This window comes from Chelonoidis abingdonii, chromosome 4 (assembly GCF_003597395.2).
Source record: "Chelonoidis abingdonii isolate Lonesome George chromosome 4, CheloAbing_2.0, whole genome shotgun sequence".
Classification (NCBI taxonomy): domain Eukaryota; kingdom Metazoa; phylum Chordata; order Testudines; family Testudinidae; genus Chelonoidis; species Chelonoidis abingdonii.
In genome coordinates, this window is record NC_133772.1 from 86,817,812 (window position 1) to 86,840,171 (window position 22,360).

The 22,360-nt window shown below is 43.5% G+C and overlaps 1 long non-coding RNA gene across 1 annotated transcript in view; it reads right to left on the reverse strand.

Annotated features, from left to right (window-relative positions):
• LOC142046771 (uncharacterized) overlaps positions 1 to 20,424 on the reverse strand; it is a 66,558-nt gene extending 46,134 nt beyond the window's left edge. The window contains exon 1 of the long non-coding RNA XR_012655785.1: positions 20,325 to 20,424. This is a non-coding gene — a long non-coding RNA (uncharacterized LOC142046771). The remainder of the gene's footprint in view (positions 1 to 20,324) is intronic.
• Positions 20,425 to 22,360: the final 1,936 nt, after the last annotated feature.

A 22,360-nucleotide genomic window follows, 5' to 3' on the forward strand; every position in this document is an offset into this window, starting at 1 on the left:
AACCTTCATGCTAAACTCCCCATCCTGCCCCTCTTAACACTTCCAATTTCCAGGTGCCATCCATAAATTGGCACAGTTTCATATATCCCTTTAACTCAAAGGGTTAACACAGCTTTCTATAAAGTAGCATAGCAAACTGTAGTTTATCATATGTGCACCAAATAATCTGACTATGGAAGAGTCAGTGTAGTGACCCAAGTGTGACCAACAGTAAATCTGTAACCATCAAACAGAATGAAGAATTGGTTGCATGTACTTTTCTTTCTCTACATCTATATTATTAAACAGATCTAGTGAATCCGGTGGCAGAGAATTTTTCATCCCCAGGAGACAATGGTTTGGGCATGAATTCTTGTTCCCAGGGTTCTGGGGGCTATGTTGTGTCACAGGCATGATGTGTCCTGGGGTAAAGGAAACCAGTTTAGCAACCTCCTCTTTGCCAGAGATGGCACAGTGTGTCACTCATGGCATCTCTGCAGGCCAATGTCATGTGACACATCCTCCCCTCCCCACAGTGGCCAAGAAAACAGTTCCCAGAAAGTGGCTGCATTACTATATTAAGGTGTTCCTGCTCTTGGTATTGCTTTGTTTCTGTGGAATCCTTCACTAAGAAGAACACCGTGGGCTCTGTGAAAAAGAAAGGAAAATCCAAAAGGAAAGATTGAGCTTTGAGCCTTGTGTTTGCATTCAGCGTCGACGTGATGGATTTCCCCTTCTTGGAAAGCAGCTTTGGCATAAATAAAGCTGTTAACAGCTTTGTTATTAAAGTGTCCTTTACTACCAATAATCATAGAACCATAGATAATAAAAACCCTGGCACCTCAGCATGTGCTGCCCTCTGCAATCAGCAGGATTTTCCCTACTGAATATTCACCAGGGTTGCTTTATCCAGCCTGCCTTTGAAAATCTCCTGAGATGGAGCCTCTGCAGATACCCTCAGACACTGTTTTCCATACCTCAAGCATTCGCACTGCAACAGAAGAATAATGCCTTCTTCTGTAAAATCTAAAGAGCCATCTCTGAGCAGATTTAAGCACAATGCTACCCCCTCTGAAGTCCATAGGATGCAAGGCACAGTAGATTTTTTGGTCCTAAAGGTTTTCTTTACTCATCTTCATGCCCTTGCTCCTGCTTAGCCCTCCCTACACCAATCTTCCCCTTTTCCCTCCTCACTGATATTGCTGACTCCTTGTAGATATTTGTAGACTGTGATGTCTCATTTCAATCTCTTTTTTCCCCTCAGGCTATACATATTTATTCTCCTTTCAAATGTCAGGTCCTCAAAAACCGTTACCAGCTTTGTTGCCTTTTCTTTTATTAACACTTGAGAAAAACATCATAACGAATGTACAGAAGGACCTTGCTAACCCACACTTCACTAATCAGTATGCTTTATAGTTCACACAGAAAATGACACTCACCCCTCCCTCCCTCAGCAAAGGTTTAATAGCAGATTCTAGATCAAAGTTGCAGCTCACTAAGACCACAGTCTTTTTACCAAATATTGACTTTGTGCAAGTTGATTATGAAGTATTCTCAGAAATAATTAAAACTAAAGTTGTCCAAGTTGTACTGCTGAGTAATGCAGTAGCCTTGCTTGTCTTTTAACTATTTGTTCACTTAATGCCTAACAAAATCCCATTAAAGGCAATGGAAAGACATCCCTGGGCTTTCATAGGAATTGCAAAATTGCACTAATTAGCAAAAATGAACACCTCACAATGGATTGCCCAGTCATTCATATGAATTGGCAAGGCACTACAGTGTGTATGCATGCTCATGCAACTGCCACATATGCTGTGGTGATATCCAGTTGCTAAATACATTTATCATGCATCTTTGACCACTTTGTCTACCCTCTGCCCACACAGTAGCTCCCCCAGGCCAGATTCCAACATTCCAACAGCTGTAAATGGCTGCCATTTAAAAAAGTTAACCTGCCAGAGAAATGTTTCCTCCTTTCTGCCTCAAAATTACCCCAGGTCCAGGACGGGCAAGATTCAACACTGGATCAGTGACAACTTTGCTATACATACAAATAATATAATTTTTAAAGTCTGTTATCATGACCAAAAAGGTGATTTTTTTTATACCATTGGAAAGAGGGAGGTGCCCACCATAACCATGGGACCCAGCACTTGATTCCAGCCCCAAAAGGGCACAAAATGCGAGTTTTTAAAACTGTGACAATTTTAGGAACAGAAAAGCCATTTTAGGTTATTTTTATGGCTCCCTCAGAACCCAGTAGAGTTGATCTCACAGAGAGTAAGGCGCCTGGCTGTACAGGTGGGAGGTATTTGGAAAGTAGGCCCAGGAAAAAAAATTTCCTACTCTTGCATTCATTCCTAGATTCATTTTTCACATAAAGAATGACTTGCATAACAGACCTGGGCCTTCACCACTCATGAGTGATGCATCAGTTCCCAACTCATACTGCTAAAAGCTTTATACAACACCACCACATCATTCCTTCTCTCTTTATATTCATACATAATATTAGCATTGATAGATCCAAAGCCACCTTAGGGATTTAAATGCACAACTGCCATTGAAATTAACATCCAAATCTCCCAGGCAGCTTTGAAACAATCAGCCCGGTATTGTGTATGGTATACTATTGTGCAGAGATACCTACAACCACACGTGTAACGATCTGCTTCAGTTAAGTGGGCAAAGCCACTTTCATTATAAATCTGTGTTTGGTGATTTACATCAGCTGAGGCTTTGGCCCATGACATATCTGAAATTATCTGAGTACACATTCCCCTAGGAAACAGTAGGGCCCACCCAGCCAGCAGCATCTGCAATGGCATCACCAGGCTGGCAGGAGCGGTTCTGGCCAGCACTGGCAGTGGAGAAGTTGGAAGGGTTGAATGCAGAGAATGGGCTCCCCACTAGGGTTTGGGGAAGAAGCTTCAGGATCCGCACTGTCCGAGTGGGGGGAAGATGCCCATTACCCCCTGCAGCCCCCTCATAATGGAGGCACTAATTCATGTACCCACCCCAAGTAACAAACAGCAGCTGCAAGTCATTTCAGCACTCACATAAGGAGGGGGGCCCAGATTGCACTTCCCCTCTCTGCAGTGGCTCTCTTCCTGCCCCCTGTAACTCCATCGACCTCCTGCTGCTTCCTGCAGGACCTGATCCCTGCTAGGTACCACCCACTCTGCCTGCCTCTTTAGTGGATGCAAATAATTCCACTAATGGCTGTAGATTTGGTTCTATTCTTGCGGTGATGGTACAGTTATCCAGTTAGCAGTGCTATAGCTACAAATAAATGTAGTAATGCATGTTACAGGTATTATCACCACAAACCATTGATTATGAGGGAATTTAAAGCCCTACCAGAAGATGGGGAATTAATTTAAACCAAAATATTGACAAGAAAGCTGTGCCCTGGCTGGCTCTGAGCCCCACTCTGAAACTTCATGTAGAGCAACATTCACCCCTGTGCAGAGGACCAGCCTGAGGCCTATGCACCACTTAGGGCCCACTTAAGTGCTGTTTTAGGCCTTGAAGAGCTGCACAGACCTTGCTCTGGCCTCAGGATAGGAGTGAATTTCCCCAGAGCAGGATGCATTTTTTTTCCTCTCCCATGGCCAAACTCCATTTTAAGTGCCCATGAGTGACACCTGGCTATTCTCTACCACTTGGTTGTAGATACCAATTTGCCAGAAAAGGGTCTCAAGGTTGGTAACTCCAGGCAGAAACAGCACCCATTATTAGAAACTGCATTCATTTCCATCCGCCTATAAGTCAAAGCAAAGAATTTCTTTAATTCTTCCATCTCTTTTTCTGGCCACAATTTGTCTGTGAGAAGACTGCAGCTTTCACAGATCTAGTCACTATTTGAAATAATCTGGCAAGTAATTAGTCTTCAAGTAATTCTTAGTCTGTAGTGCCACCACATGCAGGTTGTTACCAGCATTTGACATTTGAAATTCAAAATATATTGGTTAGTTTTGATTGGATGCAAAGGTTGCATTGCATTGTTTCTGCCCCCAAGTATACCATTCAGAATCAGGTTTTTGCAGCATGAACTGAGGTATGTGTGTTCAATATTCACTTTCCAGAAATATTCGCCAATATTTGCTTAAATGTGACTGGTTCCATTAACTTTCCTGGACATAAATGTCCAGCTTTGATTATTCATGGAAAGAAAAGGGGTGAGCAACCAGCCAAAGCTAATTTTTGGTGGTTGTTGTTATTTACAGAAAAGTTATTGAGGCATTTACTGTGCTCTACAGATAGGGTCTGCCAGGTGCAGTATGCAGTAAGCTGAGTATTGGGTACCTGTCATGTTTACTCAACTAAAACTCCCGTGGAAGTTGTTAAAGAGATTTGTCTGGGAAAGAACTGCAGGGCTGAGTCCTAGGGTAGCCAGCCAGCTCATTCACCAGCACAGCTGATAATTGTACTTTAAACCTACCGCAGAAATACCCCAGACTTCAAAAGCCGGTGCTTTTAACTGCGTAGGGAAAAGTTCTACCGTGCACTTTGAAAGTAGAAAATAATTCAAACAGCATTTTCTTGCTCCCGGCTAGTATTTTTCTCTTTGGAAGTTGGCAGCCTTTTTAGCGATGGGCATTGCTCAAAAGGCCGAGGGCTTCACTTTGACAGGTTAAAAATGAACAACTGCAGTTCCCCATGATGTCAGTTGGAGATGTGGCTGCTCAGCACTTCTGAAAAAAATCAGCTCCCCAGTTTGATTAAGATCCCACTGCTTTGACTGCTTTCTCCTCCCCTGTACAGCAAAGTAACTCAGCCATTCACTTGGTACCTCCCAAACTAAGATCCTTTCATCTCCAAGACACCTGTCCTCCATTTCCAACAGCATTTAAAGCTTCCTCCTCTGGTGTCTTGTTGGTGTCGTGTTAGTGAAGGTTTTTATCCCACCTTTGAGCCTTAGCAATGCTTTGGCAAGTGTACTCTATGTGTGACATCATGACAGCTAGTAGGGGCTCACTTTTGGCACGCTGTGGCCAATCTCTAGGCCCACATAACAAACCGTAAGTGGCCCATAAGGTAAGGTTTTAATTAGAGTTGGACTGAACCAAAAACTGAGCTCCAAAAAGCAACAAACACATTTTGTAGCTCCAGCCCCTCTCTAGGGTAGCATCTCCTGTGCTATGCTCCAGCTGTTCAGTAGTCAGAAGGGCAAGCCAGATGCATGTTTTAGTACAATTGAGAGCTGTAGCTCCAGTTTACGCAAGGTCCCATATGTAATTAGTCACCCACCTCCCCCACAACCCATCCTGTTTAGAATTAAAATTGCATGCATTCCTTATTTTGGTCTCTATAACTATTTATGTCCATAAACCAGGGCAGGGTGGTTGGGAGGGTAAAGGATGGAGCAGGCGGGCTGGCTTGTGGGGAAGGGAGGTGAATGGGGGCTATGCTGTTGAGGTGGGTGAGAGAGGAGGTACATCAAGGGGGACTGACTGGCTGGGACAAGGGGTGCAGAAGCAGAGAATGGAAGCAGTTGAAAGCATGAAACAGCTGGGTAAGATGTGAGGCTTAAAGTGACCAGAGTCTCAAAATAAAAGAATAAACAGGCCAGCTATCCCTGGGTGGTGGGGAGGATGGGCACGCAATACCTATCACTTGGAGAGCAATACCTATTGCTTGGGGTCATCGGATCCCGCAGGGAGCAGCAGCAGCAGCAACACTGAGTTACTAGGGGCAGGAGGGGAGGGGAAAGTTGTTTCCAAGCCTCCTTCCCCTGGACATGTTGAAGGGCCTTGCGGCAGCTGCATGCTATCTGGGGTGCAGGATGGGCTAGTGCCTCCAGCAGGGGCTAGGGGCCTCTTTTCCTCAACCTCTCTCTAGTCCAGATCCTAGTGTTTCCTCCCCTGGCCCATGTGGGGAACCCATTCCCTGCACTCAACCAGCCCGCACACTACTCCTGGGCTCGAGCAAGCACTCGTCAGGTTCCTGCTTGCTCAAATGTTGACAATGCTCTTGCCACTGGAGAGTTCTGGTGTTGATACCAGCAGCAATACTGGTGTCACTTGAGGCCACTGTGAGCGGCCTCCACCTGGGGGTGCTGCTGCAGCTGCTCTTCTTGGAGGCAGGAGCCAGTGGACTTTATTCCCAGGGCCTGTAGCAGTGCTCCCTGGCTGATGGGGCAGAGGGAGCTACTGAGCATAAAGCAAGACACTTAGATGTCCAAATACTAAGGTTCCAAATTTCCCACACAGCCCCTTGAAAGACAATGCTTGTCCTAGGAAAGAACTGGTTAGCTGGGCACCTTACCCAAAGCAAACCCCTCAACTGCACCAAATTGTGCAGGATCTTCTGCATTTTGGTGGAATGAGTCTGCCTGTTTCACTGCAGAGGCAAGCAGTGTTCCACCCCAGCCAAATACTCTGTAGCCTTGGGGAAAGTATATGGTGGTAGGAGGTAGAAAATGATGAGGTCAAACCTCAGCCCTATTGACTGTACATGCACTTCACTACCCTTCTTACTTACCAAGGCTTCATACCACAGCCCTCATGTAATAGCCTCCCCATAAGGCAAGCGATGTCATACCAGTTTATTTCAAGTGAGTCAGAAACGGAACCCACATCGACCCATGTCTTAGCTGTTCTGTCATGCTGCCTTTCAGTTATTTAGTTATCCTACCGCTAATGACTACACCACCTTCCCAGAACCAGAACTCATTAGCCCTGAGCATCACTATTCTATGGCTGTCTAGAAAAGAGTTGTGAACGGACTTGCAGCTTGTGTGGCGAGTTCCCCTGTGGCTGGCTGAGTCAGAAAGCTGGCAAGAGTACATTCTGTAGCTCAAGTGGTAGCAGTCTTCACTAGAGATCTGAAATGCCAAGGTTCAGAACCTGCTAGTGGAGCTTTATGGCTTTGTGTGATGGAATTTTTTTTATGGTTTGTTTAATGTATACAGTCAAAAAACATTTGTCGAACAGGTTTAGAGTTACCATTATAATCTGTCGATTCTGGTGCTTCATAACAGAATACAGGAGTTCTACATTTCAGTTATTGTCACACGTGTTGATTGCTGGTGTCCAGCACTGGAAGTTGAGCAGTATTCCCAGAATGAATCACCAATCAGGGACAGCTTGAAGCTCTTGGGAGGGCAGGGACAGCAGCCACCTGGGCGCCAGAAAGGAAAGGACAGTAACCCAGTATATTTAGGGTGACCAGATGTCCTGATTTTGTAGGGACAGTCCTGATATTTGGGGCTTTTTTTTTTGTATGGGCTTCTATTACCCCCCACGGCCTGTCCCAATTTTTCACACTTGCTATCTGGTCACCCTAAGTATATTTACACTCCACATATTATGCACCACCACATCCTCTCAAGCCCACCTCCTGTCTCACTGAGGGGCGCTTCTTCACTATGGAGCAAACTTAATACCTCAGACAGTGACTAAGGGACAAGCAAGTGACACCCAGTATGGGCTCAGCTCTGCTTTCTAGCACTCGCATCTTATACAATGTGTGAAGGAGAAGTGATGAGCCAATATGTACCAACTCTTAACTCTGTGCCTCGCAGTAGGTAACCGTGTGTCATCCACTTAGCAGAGGCAGCCCTAGGACTAGACAGCTCAGCCCATAACTAGCCCCTTAGCCACCATGATGGAACTAAAGAATTTAAATAAACTATTTCAGCAGTGTAACACTAAAAAGCATCAGAGGCCAGACTGGGCCTTGCATGGACATATGTTGGGTCAGGACACAGGGAACATCCCTTCTTACATACCCCATCCCCATATAAAGGGCCAATAACAATCATTGTCCCTGGCCTCAAGGGAGTACAGGGGTTTTTCCCTTCTTGCATCCCCAGGGGGGACCCAGGGCTGTGAGACACCTTAGTACCACCTGCCCTCAGCATGAAAGAAGCCTTGTCTGTGCCTGCCAGGGGTCAGCTTGCTGGCTTCCCCAGCCAAAGGGAACATAAGCACTCCCCTCTCAGACTATGCAGGCTCCACTATCCTTCTGCAGGTTAATGATAGGGATGCTCAAACCCTCCACGTGTCCCCCTGGAGTTGCCAGCTCCTGGTTCACTGGGCACTCACAGAATTCCCAGATTCACTGCTCTCAAAGGAACAATATCCACCCTAGATCACAGCACTGCTTAACACAGCATTTAGATGTGGTATTAGTGAAAAGAAGCAAACGTCTATATAACAACACATACAGGGTCAAATGACAGCAAGTAGAAATATTGGAAACAAAGGGTTACATGTAAAAAAAAAAAAAGACAGCGTAACATGCATGCTAGAGCCTAGACTTAAATAACAAGTACTTTCTGTCTAATGATGTTTAGCTCACCCCAAGTCTTTGCAGCATTTGTCAGCCAGTTAACTATGACCCTCTTTTCATAGGACAGAACACACTGAGAGGTCATCTCCTCAGTAAAGAGATTCAGGTGTACCTCTGCACCCATAGTTATACCCTCTCAAAAGCCATTGTCTTTCCTTGTAACCAGGATTACCTCCCCACTTGCTATTTTTGCTTTTCCTGCCGGTTTCCCCTTATGTGGGTCTCACACTTTTGATTAATAGCAGGCTCAGTAATGCTACCAGGCCACCATTGTGATGCATACAATGCATGACACACGCCCTAACCAGGCAGAGAGACGCATCTCCTATCAAGGGTAACCGGACAGCAAATATGAAAAATCGGGGGCAGGGGGGTAATAGGAGCCTATATAAGAAAATGACCCAAAAATCGGGACTGTCCCTATAAAATCAAGACATCTGGTCACCCTACTCCTATCCCGCACTTGAACAGAATCAGTCTAAGGCCTGTCATCGCCTGGTGCTTTGCTTTTAAACTCCAAGAGCACAATTCCCAGCATAGACGCATAACTTCTGAAGTATGATCCTTACATTCATTTCCCAATGACAATGCTGACTAGTAAACTACTGGCTCTTGGTACAGACCTCCCTTTGTGAATTATTATGCATACACCTGACCAGGGGCTGCCTGTAATACCCACATGCATCTCCTCTGTCAGCTGGCACCAAGAGGCCCCAGGTTCACAGTCACACTTTGCCCCAAATAGAGTAGAGAGGCGATGGGGCCAGGCCAGCCTGCACATGCACACGCTTACTCAGATGCGCACACACTCCTGCTGTGCACAGACAAACTCTCTTTGGGCAGGTGCCATTCCTCAAGCCCCCTAGTTAAGTGCTATGTCCTAGATAGGGTTGTCAGTTTTTCCATGGATGTGATGCAGGTTACTATCGCCTGCCTTGGTTTGAGATTATTCTATGGTTTAGGTTTAGTGCTGCCGTCTGGCTGTGATGCAGTCATAGAATATGAACTAGGTACACTTCATGACTTGTTCATTCTTGTAGAACGCACAAATAGTGTTGGCATAATCTAGGCACGTAATATATGTAAAGTAGGGTCATAGGTTCCTACATGATGAGCATAGCATACAGAAAACTGTTGTCCAAATAAGTACAGTTTAACATTGTCCTTTAGCTCAAAAATAATGCTTAAAAATAACTTATAAAGGTATCAGTTTTTCCGTAATGAACTTGCTTTATGAGGGACAGCTCATGAGGGAAATTGCAGTTTGAACTTTTCACAAACTGCCACTAGCAAAAGCAGACTGGAGCAGGGTCAACATTATCAGTGGAACAAGCCACCATGAATGATGGGACAAATCTTTGCTCGTCTTACTCCCACTAACCGTCCCATTGAAGCCAATGGACCTGCTCATGTGAGTAAAGCAAATAGCATTTGATCATAATCATGTTACAAATAGCTTAGCAGATGTCGTCTGCAGTTAATTCCCCTCCTGGTAGAACATTCTACCACTATGGAGGATACGAACAACACATACAAAATTTAAAAAGAGTAAAGGATTTATAATAAATAATAAAAAGGCACCTATGACTGTTCAGCCAATCAGATTATTCCACTGGCAGTTCCTCACGATGCCTCTTCCAAAGGGATGTCATCTAGTGACTGGCCAGTGGCCTGATGCAGTGCCACTTTTGGAAGAGGCCCTTTAAAAAAAAACAACAAACAAAACACAAAACTCTTTTTTAAAATAATCACAGAAATGCAATGCTGTAATATCTAAATGATGCTGTAGTATCTATTTTCAGGTCTTCCCTGCTTGGGTTTACTGATAGTACAGAATACTTGCACTTGCTGTAGTCCACGGTACTTATTGTCACTCAAGCCAGAAAGCGACAGAGGCAGGGGGATCCCCTACAAATAGGTACTAGGTTGCCTCTGGTGCAGCCTTTATGGTATGAGTGTTGGCTTCTTTGCTTCAGTTGACTGTGCCACGATTATGGTAACTCTCTTATACTATAGGGGGCACCTGGGAGAGTATGTAGCTATTTATAGGATGTCACACTACTAGCCAAATGGCACTGATCGTTCAAATTCACACATCAACACAAAAGTCCAGCCAGATGCTGTGTTGCAGGTAGCTGAGAGTCCTTTAAATCAAAGGACTGGGGCTTAGATTGTGATCTTTGTTACATTAGTGCAAATACAGCTTAACACCACTAAATTTAATGGAGCAACACTAGTTTGACACTATTGTAACAGAGCAGAATCTGACCCATACATTTAATAGTGAGAAATCACTAATAAAGCTGATGGTTATGTGCCTGCACTATGTAACTATCCCTCCACCTTACATGGACTCAATTCCCAAGTCCTGTCCCACATGCACTGGGTTCAGTGTAACAACAGGCACTGTATTCAAAAAAACTAGTCAAATATACTGCTCAAGGATATCCTTAGTTTAGCTAATTTTGTTTAGAAAGAATACAGCACTGTATGCTTTATCCAACTTGACATTTGAGGGAAAGTGGTTTAGAGAACTCTTCTGAATGAAATCTGAAGGTTTCTGAAGAGGAGAAGAGAGCAATTAAATTCCAAACAAAGCCCTGTACTTCTTATGCAAATATTGTGCCAAATCTCCTCACCTTTCACACCTCCTGTCCAAACTGCAAACACAAGCTGGCAAATAATGTGAATATCCATGCAGGCAATGCTCAAATTCAGGTAGTGGTCCAGATGGTGCCAGTTGGAAAGTTATACAGCCAAATGTTTAATAGAAAATAGAAAGCTCTCAGCCGTGAAAGGCAATCACCATGCTTCCTTCTCAATGACTGGCTTGACAGCTTGCTATGGTCACAGATGTGCGAGAGAGCTAGCCAGGTGTTCTATAGCAACACACGCACAATCACCGTGCTTCAGTCGAGCAGTTCAGTGGAAAAGGGAAGAAGAAAACTTTATTGAAAAGTTTAGATTTACATTCATTTGTTAGTCGTAGCATCTTGATTTCATCAGCTTTCACTAGGCCTAAGGAGGGTGCTTATGTCTATTAGCATCTTTTGCCCACTACAACAGTAAGTCTCCCTTTGCAAGTAAGTAGACCAGGTTCAATAACTTCATTTTTACCTCTTCTCTAGCAGAGCATTAACTTGGAATCTGTGTGGCTCACAAGTGTTTTATCCTTTTCCTGCCTTTCCTTTGAGACACGGTTTTTTTCCCATTGTGATCCAAATTATAGGACACATCTCTCTTTGTATTGGTTAACGAGAGGAATTCCATGTAAAGAATCTATGTGGACCTGTTAGAGTAGCAACTCTCAACCTAGTTTTCTTTCATATCGTATATTTCAAACTCTAGTTAGACCAACATCCAGTATCTTCTCAGCCAAGCTTGAGGTGGAGTAAACTTGGTATAATCAAGTGGTTGCATGCCAAATCTTACTAATTAATTAATAGATTTTCAGGCCAGACAGAACTATTATGCTCAATTCTCTGACCTTCTGTGTAACACAGGCAGTAGAATTTTCCTTAGTAATTCCTGCATCAAGTCCACATCTCGTGATTTAGAGCTTATTGGCTAATTTATAGCTGGGGACTAGCTTCTGAGTGAAGGACTCCTACCTCGCATGATGAAATACACATGGTTGTTGAGGAGTTATATTGCAATTAAAGTGTTTTATCCTCCCATGTTGAACCTCCATCAAACCCCACATCTTCCCAGAAAGGTTTAATCAATTTGTTTCAAGTATTTGTTATAGATTGAAGAAAAGCCAAGAGCAGATCAAAGTGAGCACAACATATATTTCAGTTGAGTAAACTAGCTGGCTTCATGTTGGATTCATAAATTTGATTCCCAGGCCAAATTTTTCCCTTATGTAACTTCACTGAAGTTAATAAATTTGTACCAGGGATGGATTTGGCCCATGTTATTTTTTATGCTTAAACTTGGATAGGTTTTTTTTAAAAAAAAATACTGCACTTTTGGCAGCTTAATGACCTAGTGGTAGTATTACACACTGCCAATTGGAAGAGTTTGTTTGGAAACCAAGGACAGTTTCACTCTCTGAACCAAAGCAGAGAAAGGGCACTTGTTAGAAGCAGCGAGCTCAGCTCTTGGAGAATGTTGGCCCAAGATGGCATCCACTGACCAACTGGGGTTGATTAAAAGTAACTCTGATCAGTGACCTGGACTCCTTCCTCAGCATCTTGCCCTCTTTCTGCACCCAGATTTCCTCACTCACATAGGTCCCTTTGTGTGGCCTCAGTGTATTGGTGGGGAGACCATAAAAGAGAGGCAGAATCAAAGAGTTGTCATGGGGTGAGGGGACGGGCTAGGGAGGCTTCACTTGCTGAGAAAAGGCAGCAACGGCAAACCACAAAAAGCAAAGCAAACCAGCAACACTATTTAAATCTCTCTCTAAGAGCCAATACTCCACTTAGGGTTAGATCTCCAGCAGGCTTCTCAAAATGAACCCATAGTATTTACAGGGGTGTAACTGTACATTTAATTGTGCTCTAATAACCAATTTGCATAGGCAAGTGCAGGCTTTTGCATATACAAACAAATGCATCTGCTACTACTTTGGTAGCTGTTAGAGAGTCAGATGAAAATTTGCTCCATGCTGTTTTTGGTCTCTAGTTTTAGATATGTTTCCAGTTTGAACATTTAGAAGTAAAACTTTCCCTGAGTAAAAACATGATGCTGTTTCTATTTCCTGTTTTCCCATGCCAGACTTTTCACTGCCCAGCACTTCCCCCAGTTACCCATTTCACTTTAGGTTCACAAATCTACCAAATGCTGATCAGATGTCTCTACTGAAAGAGCAAAGTTCTCATGGCTTCAGGGGCAATATTTTAGGTGCTAAACCTTCTCACTGCAATGTGTATCTTTATTGGTTCTGATGACAAAGACCTGTGTTGCTGTTTAACTTGTAATGCGGCAATTCTGTAGAAGCAGTTACTTCTTTGCATGTATATAGATTATCAACAGCAACAGTTTCTTGAAATGAATAACAAAATATGTACCAAAAACGCAATAGATTACTGGAGCACTAAATAAAATCCTACACAAGTTTCATTACAATGACTTGGTGTTTTCTTTCATGAAAAGATTAACAGCCTTTGTGTCTTATAAATGTGAACCACAGTACTGGTATGAGCCTGGCCAACAGTACAATTTTAGAACAGCATTTTAATTGCATGTTTTATTATCAGTCAGTTCAGGAGGGAGGGATTTTTAAAAGTATTATTTTAAAGTTTGTTTCTATCTTCATTTCCCGTGCTCAGTGGTTCTGCAAAAAGTCCCATTGGAATTAATAAGATACTGCTAAGTGTGAAGGGCCTTTAGTGATGTAATGCCCATGAAAAATGCCCTCTGTTGGGTAGTAAATCCAGACACTTATGTCATCAGTGAGGTTCCTAAGTGACACAGAGGACACCTTCATGATATAGAAAGTAGAGACTCTAATCAGAGGGGAAGCTATCCTGGGTTTACTTCTTACTGAGTGGAAAATGGACTGAGAATGAATGAGTTGTGGGGAAGTTTGCTTCTGTATCAGTGATCAGAAGCGACTCAAATTCTACCCAGTACAAATGATTTCTGAGAATGCAGCAATAAAGGACATTAGGTTTCAGGAAAGCAAACACTAGGCACTAAGAAATTTAGTGAGTAATGTGAAATAGAAGGAAGTTTTTAAAGCTCTCAAATGGAAGAAGGTTGGGGAATCCTGAGACTATTATATTAAGGGACAACAGAGTAAAATGTCTCCAAAAAAGAGCAGTACAAGAACAAAACGTGACCCATGTGCCTACACAAGGCAGTGCTCAAAAATTCTTAGTGTAAAAATAACCTATGCTGTATATGGAAAGAGGTCCAGTTCTCCATCTTGCCTCACTCTGAGTTAGCTTGTAAACTACTATTTAATAGAATTTCTGCACCAACTCAGAGATGTTAAGCTAACTGAAGTTTGGTCCAAAACTTACTTCATAGACAAACTGTTTTCTTCCTCAGACAGACGGCTACCCCTTAGCACTGTGAAAAAAATCTGAATTTCTCTTTCAGTCTGTACTTACTTATAGGTCCCTTATCAGCACCGTTTCTGAGCACTTAGTACACTAGTCTAGGTAAAAGGCCAGTTCCCTTGTGTCCTTCCCTCTCATGGTAACTACAGCAGCCACTCAGTCTCCCTAGAGACACAGAGTGTTAATATCTGCCTCAGGAAAAGAAAAGCAAGGAGTACAGTTAGGGAAAAATGGTTGATCATCATTAGAAAAGACCATGCCTGCCCCTCGCCTCCCCTCCCTCACCTTGATGCTTCCCTTTTCAGAACCCTTAAAAACTCTGAAAAATGACTCCAGGAGCTACTCACTTAGCTAAGGCAAGTATGGTGCTTATTGAGCTTCCTGGGAGGAAAATGACTCACTCCTCACCCAATCCCATCCATGGCTCTCATGCATCCTCAGCTCGGCTGAGGCTGGTCAACTCATTCCATAGTCATTCATGACTGAGCAGCAAATGGAAATATTTAGTAAGTAATGGAAACCATGACCTGTCAAACGTTATGGGTTGGTGCCAAGCAGGTTTCTAATTATAGCCTGACGTGTAAATACTGTTGGAAGATGATTGCACTTATTTGGACTAGCACAATATTAATTAAATATTTTGATTATTTAAATGAGAGGCTGTGTGTGTGTGAGAGAGAGAGAGAGAGAGCATGCTTTTCAATGGATTTAACCCTTGCAGCACTGAAAACAAGTGTACTCACCCTTGGACTGCAGTGAAGAGCTGAATCCAAAGTACACTAGACCCTCTTGCCAAGCTGATCTCTCCTCCTCCCTGTGGCTTAGTCTCATCACACGTCACCCCACTGCCTTTCTATCCCAGCCTGCCTCTGCTCTGATTCCATGTCATTTTCCTCATATATCCCCAAGGGCACGTGCCTGTGGCTTACTTGCTTCCTACTGCAGGGTCCAGGATGGTAGAAGCAGCTATGAGAGGGTTGCACTTGGAATGCAGGCCAGAGCTGAATAAGGATTTCTGGCAGCAAGCAGGTGAGGCAGGGCTTGCTATAGTCCAGAGACCTGAGCTATCCAACAGCATGAAACATTCAGATGTTTGGCCCGGTATCCTCCCTGGAAAGCCAGGTTCCAGCTGTTAAACTGGTCAGTTCCCAAAGTTCTGCCTTTAACTGGGTCATGCTGGAGTGAGCTGCAGGACTAGATTAGTGCCATAGCGCTTGAGATGGCTGATTGACTGAGCCATCGCAAACCGTAGGATTCTCCAGCTACACGACCCAGTCGTCACGGCAGTGTAGGCTAAAGCCCATTTTCACTGTAGCCACATTGGGGCAGACCATGCACTCACACAATCCACCAGGAGTCACTTATGTTTTTGGCATAAGTCTGGTTCTGCTGCAACTGAGTTGGGGGCCGAGGCGAAGTAGTAACCTAACGCGTGTATTTGTATATCTGCAGATTTGACACCTCAGCAATCCAGAAGCCATCTGTGCAAAAGGTGCTGAGGATTTTGGATATTCAGGAATGACAATATGTGACTCCATTGTCTGGAGCCCTCGTTCTTGGGGAAAAAATAGTTACCTTAGGTTTTAAAGCTAAAGCGTTCCAAAGTGTATTAGGAAACCTGACACCAAGTAAAATGTGCGTGGCTTTTGAATTCATGGTAGACTTGAAGCTGAGCTCAGCCTCCCCTATAAGCTTACTAAGGCTGGTGAATGTTTCGAGTGAGTCCAAAGGCTGGCTTTGGTGTAGGCCTGAAGCCATGTTTCTAGGAGGAGCAGTCTGCAAGCGAACACTGGACCAGCCCTCTTTTGAACAAGCCTGGGGAAGGATTTTGAGCAACTGAGCCCAGGGCAGGGTTTTGAGTAATCTCAGGACCAGGTTTTGAAGAAGATGGGGGCTGCATTTCAAGTGAGCCACAGCTGCAACTTGAACACGTACGTCCCAATTAATGGTTGCATGTTGAAATCACATGAAACTCGCAGCTTTGCATTGTTTCAACACGAAACTAGGTGAAAGTGATTGGTTTCAGGTCACACTGTCCCCTCTCTCAGTAGGGCGACTTGGGAAGCATGGTCCATGTTTGCACACTTTCACCATATGGGTCACACTTCCCATAAGATGTCCCGCTGATTTGATTTGTGCGCTGTACAACACAACACCAAATACCATTTTCAAAGAAAAAGAAACCACTCTTCTAATCATCATCTACACATCTGGGAGAAAGGATAATACAGGAAGAAGCTGCTTGGTTTTGGCATTACAAATACCCAATGCAAAAAACAGACTTCTGGTCAGTACTCCCAACATGTTCAGAAAAGGTCAGAGCCCTGATTCCAGTGCATTCTTTAAGGCATAAGTCCTGAGTGGAAGTGTGTCCATAAGCCAAGAAAAATACAGTGAAAACTGTGGGGGATGCTACATGTTCTATAGCAGAGCTGACTAAGTGAAAGCTGCAGGCTGCTTAGAAAAGCAGTATTTTCCAAACTTAAGAGCCCGGGCTTAAAGTCAGAGTAGAACCGAGACAGGGATGTATAGATGCAGTGGTAGTTCTATGTGCCTGCCGGGGGAATATTTTTTGCATATTCTCTTTGTGAACAACAGCAGTCCATTCTTAGTGGGCTAGGTTGGAGTTAAAGGCCCTAAGTTTCCTCTCAGCTACACTGGTTTTACATTGCTGCAACTTTATTGACTTCAGTGGTGTTATTTCGGATGTATACAGGTAAAACTGAGTTCAAAATCTGGCCCAAAGCCACCATTTTTTATTGGTAACTTGCTTGTTTCCAAAAAGTAGATGTTGCTCACGCTGACTGTTTCACCTCATTATGCTCACAAGCTCTGTCCTGCCTCCCCCTCTTCTAATGACCCCATTCCATGCATCTTTCCTTCTAATTGCATTTGCAGAGAGGAGAAGAATGTTTCAGCATAAATTAAACAAGAGGCTGTATTTAAGCAGCTCTTGCATATTCTCTCTCTCTCTCTCTCTCTCTTTTTAATGCAGTGAGTTTATGACTGAAAAAGATGCTGGTTTGACATTTCTGGAGACAAATCCCCTATTGATCCAAAAAAGAGAAGGAATTGCTTGGACAAATTTTTCACACCATCCTTTTTAACATCCTCGATTCTAAAATGCAGTGACAATATCGACAGGTGAGAAGGAAGCCCATTCTCTATGGCTCATTGCAGCATTACAAGGATGTCACTTAGTGCCAACTGTGACAGTGGTTCTTGTGATATAGACACCTGTCCAGTCCTTAATTTGTGCCAGGGCTTGCCAGGGATAAGCCCAGACACCTCTAGGCTTGGCAGTTCATAGACTCGGTACCTCTGGACTTGCCGCATCAGTTATTAAAGTACTAAAATTGCTTGAGCCCCAACACTTAATTGCTTGAGCTCTGGCACCTCTTTCATTATGAATTAAGCACTGCACCTGTCTATTAGGCCTGGTTGGGCTTTTTTTACCTGCTCTGTGGATGGACACTCTCTAATTTTCCTTTACATTCAATAGGACTTTTCCACGAAAAATAAACCCTGCTTCTGTTTATGTATTTAGATCCTTCCCATAGCTTGACATGAAATATTTATTCCCTGGACTTGGCCCTGTCATAAACAGATAGCTAAGGGTTAATGTTTCTTTTACCTGTAAAGGGTTAACAAAGGGAACCAAACACCTGAGCAGAGGACCAATCAGGAAACCGGATTTTTCAAAGTGAGGGAGGGAACTTCTGGGTGTGTTTTTGGTGTCTTTGTTCTGCCTGTTTGTTTTCTCTCGGCTATGAGGGAAGAGTTTTTTTTCTATTCTCAAGCTTCTTTTCTACCCTTCTGTTCCCAAGTTGTTTGAGACAAAAGGAAAGCAATGGTTTATATTGTATTTATGTATTCGCTACATGTGTGGAGTTGCTTGAATGGTTTCCAAATTGGATATCTCTTTGAATCAGACTGTAGTCATATTTCTTATAAGCAATAGCCCTGTATTTGTCATCTTGATGCAGAAGTTTATATTTCTTTATGTTCTTTTTCTTTTCTTTTTTATCATAAAGCTTCTTTTTAAAACTTGTTGGATTTTCTTTTCCTAGTTAAGGCAAGGGGATAGGAATCTCTGTGCCAGGAGTACTGTCTCTCTCAGGGAAAGACTGGGAGGGGGGAGAAGAAGGAGGGGGGAAGGTAATCGTCTTCTCTGTTTTGTGTTTCAAGGGACTGAAACAGGGAAAATTCCTAGTATCCCCAAGGCGGGAAAATCTGGGAGGAAGTAAAGAGCAGGAAGGGAAGTAGGGTACTTCCCTTTGTGGAGGCTCAGCGCATCTGAGTCTTGGGGGTCCCCCAGGGAAAGATTTGGGGAGACCAGAGAGTTTATCAGGTACTCAGAATCCTGACTGGTGGCAGCGAGATAAGATCCAAACTGGTAATTAAGCTTGGAGGTTTCATGCTAGCTTCTCAGTTTATGAACGCTAAGGTTCAAATCTGAGTAGGAAGCTACGACAGGCCCTTTTATGCCTGTTTGGAAATTATCTATAGAACAATAATGATTTTTACAAATCTGTTACCTTTTTGGAATTGGCTGGTAAATCAGTCACATGAATATATTGGTTTGTCTGAGTGGTCATTTGAGCAGCCAGCAAGTGGTATTTTATCTGTATGACTAGTCACATATTATGCCTGTTGGTGTGACCTACCCTTCATAAACAGCAGCAGGGCCTGAAGCAATCATTAAGATGTTGAATCACTGGGGAGCAGCTTGGACACAGGACTAGAAAATTGTTGGAATAATAACATTTTATTCTCTTTGGCACAAGAAAGGGCATGGGATTGGCTATGTGGAGCTCCCTCCAGACTGAGGGAGAAGGCTAGAAGCGAAATGTATTGACTGTCTAGACAATTTCCTTTTGCCACATTCTCACCAACTAACTGTATGTATATAGGTAGGGTGGCCAGGCCAGCACTGCCAGTGTGAATATGCTAATGTATGCAAAAGGTCTCAATGGATCCATTTATAATAGTTCTCTCCCTCCCAAACATTTGTACAAGCAAAAACTGGGCCTATGAACATTCACAGACTAGCAAACAAACAAGCAAGGGACAAACACAGTTGGATTGAACTAGAAATCAGATTTAGGGAAGATTCATGTTTGTGCGAGTCACCCAACTCATGTCTGTACTAGTCACCCACATCTCAGCATACATTTAAGTCCTTTCTTTGCCTCTTAAAATTTTATACTGCCCATGGAAAAAATCCAAGGAGAAAACAAAATGGCAGTGGAAGAGGGAAGAAGAGTGAGGAACCTGCATTTTTCATTTATCCCAGGAGAAAAGGAAGCCCCCAGAGAGCGTAGATATGGTCCCATTAAAAAGGGGGAGGAGAGATGGCCCTCTTTGTAATAGGGGATGCTGCTTTTGGCTGTGATCACAGTGGGAGAGAATAGTGTAGTCAGGTTCTTCTTTTCCCCTTTTTATTATTTTAAATATTGAATTTTAAAGGACGGGCCCAAGTAGAAAATTAAACGCTCACTCCAGAAATGAAGTCAACATCAGCCTCTGGCTTTGCAACTGGATTATTTCTGAAGGCACAGTATACACAAAATGAGGCCACTGAGGGCTGGCGATGGAATTCCCAGTGGGGGGCAGGTTCCTTTAAAACACAGAAGGAATGCACAGGAAATGAATATGAATTGATGTGGGGCCCTTCCTGGTCTCAGTCCATTCAATAAAGTACATTCCCTTATTGCATGTCAATTATTTACATTATTTAAACATGTATCCTCTGATGAACATGCCATTATTGAAATATATATGCTGTATAACTGTATATAACATGTCTCATCCAGCTATCTATCTATCAGAGAGGGCTGCATACACACGTGTACCCGGTAACAATAAGATAAGGGGATGCCACAGAAACCAGCTACCTCTCTGTAATGATCACCCTTTGACTGGTCCCTGATGCACTGACTGTGCTGACCCGTTAGCAGAACCAGAGTCAGATCTTTTCAGAACAGTTTGAACACAGGCTCTATTTAAACAGCATGGGAAAGCTAATACCTGAAAGGAGCCGGTGTCTTTCTCCTGTGCCTGCACTAATGTCTGGTACACAAAGCTTGTGGGCTCAGCGTTAGTTATTATTCTTCCCTTCATCCACACAAGTTCACAGTGAAAGAAAGGCAAATAGTGTAAATTCCCTCAGCGAAGTGATTCCCCAAAGTTAACATTCTCGGGGAAGATGTTGGCTCCAGATATCCTAACATTATTTCCTCTGCTAGCATATAAGGATTTATTGTTAATTCTCCTCACTCAGATATGTTTACATTCTGTAATTCTCCCTCTGCCTTGACATATCTACCTACTGGGGCAGTGGAACGGAAAAATGGAGACCTGAAAAATAAACTGGCCAAATTATGCGCAGAAACAGGCCTTAAATGGCCAGATGCACTTCCTTTAGTTCTAATGCAGATGAGAAATACTCCAAGTAGGACTCATGGACTATCCCCACATGAAATTCTCATGGCTAGACCCATGAGAGTACCAGTGGTCCCACCAGTACCACCTAAAGTTCTCGAGTTACAGTTAAATGATGATACTGTGTTAGAATATTGCAAAACTCTAATTCGCTATGTCAAAGTTATTCATTCACAGGTCCAGAGCGCATTACCAGACCCCAGGGATACGGCGTGTCATCTCCTCGAACCCAGTGATTGGGTCTGCTGTAAAGTGTACCAACGCAAAACCTCACTGGATCCCAGGTGGAAAGGTCCTTACCAGGTTCTACTGACCACGCATACAGCGGTCAAATGCAAGGGACTTCCTAATTGGGTACACGCCTCTCACTGCAAAAAGGTGACCCCCACCACTCGACCCAACTTGCGAGCCTTTTGTTCCCTCCGTTGAACACTCAGAAATAACAGACATTCCTTTCCAAGAACCCCGATATAACCTCAGGAAAAGACGGTCATAAAATTGCACGAACCCATGGCTGATCCTAGACAGAAGATCAAGGAAACAGCCTTAGTGCGGAAATGGTTAATGCCTTCTATATGGTTTATTTCTGTCCTTGTCTTCCTATTGTTTGTATTGAACTGTTATGATTCCTTTTTATTTTCTATGACCATTCGGAAAGCGACGAGAAAACTTCTTCCCTCTGCTGAAGAGCCGCCAACACCTACCGTATGGGAAAAGGAGGGCCTGGATTTTCCCTTACGAAAAAGAAGAAGCACCCAAGCGATCTCTATAACTGAAAAACCCAAGCGACTCACGGTTGGAGATGTTAAAAATTGGCCATGGTACAAAAGACGGTCAATAGTATGGTGGCAGGGAGGGAAATGTGGGGAAGAATCATGGTTTTGTGGGATAAAATGGATTTTAGGGTTTATCCCCAGTATGGGGACCTGCCAGGTCGGCCAGGTTCCATGGCCGTGTGTTACTATCCCTGAGCTATTAGATAATTTGCCGGCTTCCCATACCCCCCCCACAACCCCTCCCCTCCCAAGTCATATCACTCCTCACCAGAGACACCCCACCCGAAGGCCCCACCACGTTTCAGAGATACCTACACACACCACCTCCACTATATTGCAATGGCCTAGACCTTCTCTTTCTAGCGATTTATACTCCTATTGTGCCGCTAGATTGTTCTTATGGATCCAAGGTGATATGTACGAACGGGTGATAGAATGGAATACCTTTGGAACAGTGCATATCACCTTTGTAAACATAACTGCAGACCCAAACGAGCAACCTCAGAAAACCCTCTATTTTGTGTCTAAATGGGGACCAGATATAGACTATATGCTGCTTCCAGGCATTTGTTACACTCATGGTGAGAAAGGACCAAAGTGTTTCCTGGTCACTCAAATTAACCGAACTGTTATAAATACACAAAGATATTGTCCTATCTCAGTAAATTTTGCATGTGAAGAAAGATTCCCTCTCGTTGAAAACATCACATGCACTCTTATACAGTATACACCATCCCACTCCACCAATATTTCATTAACACAACAGGGTATCCAGGTTGAGGAACAAACATTGTGGTATGAACCAGAGGATACACCCGATCTGACGGGATTCAAATGGACCATATT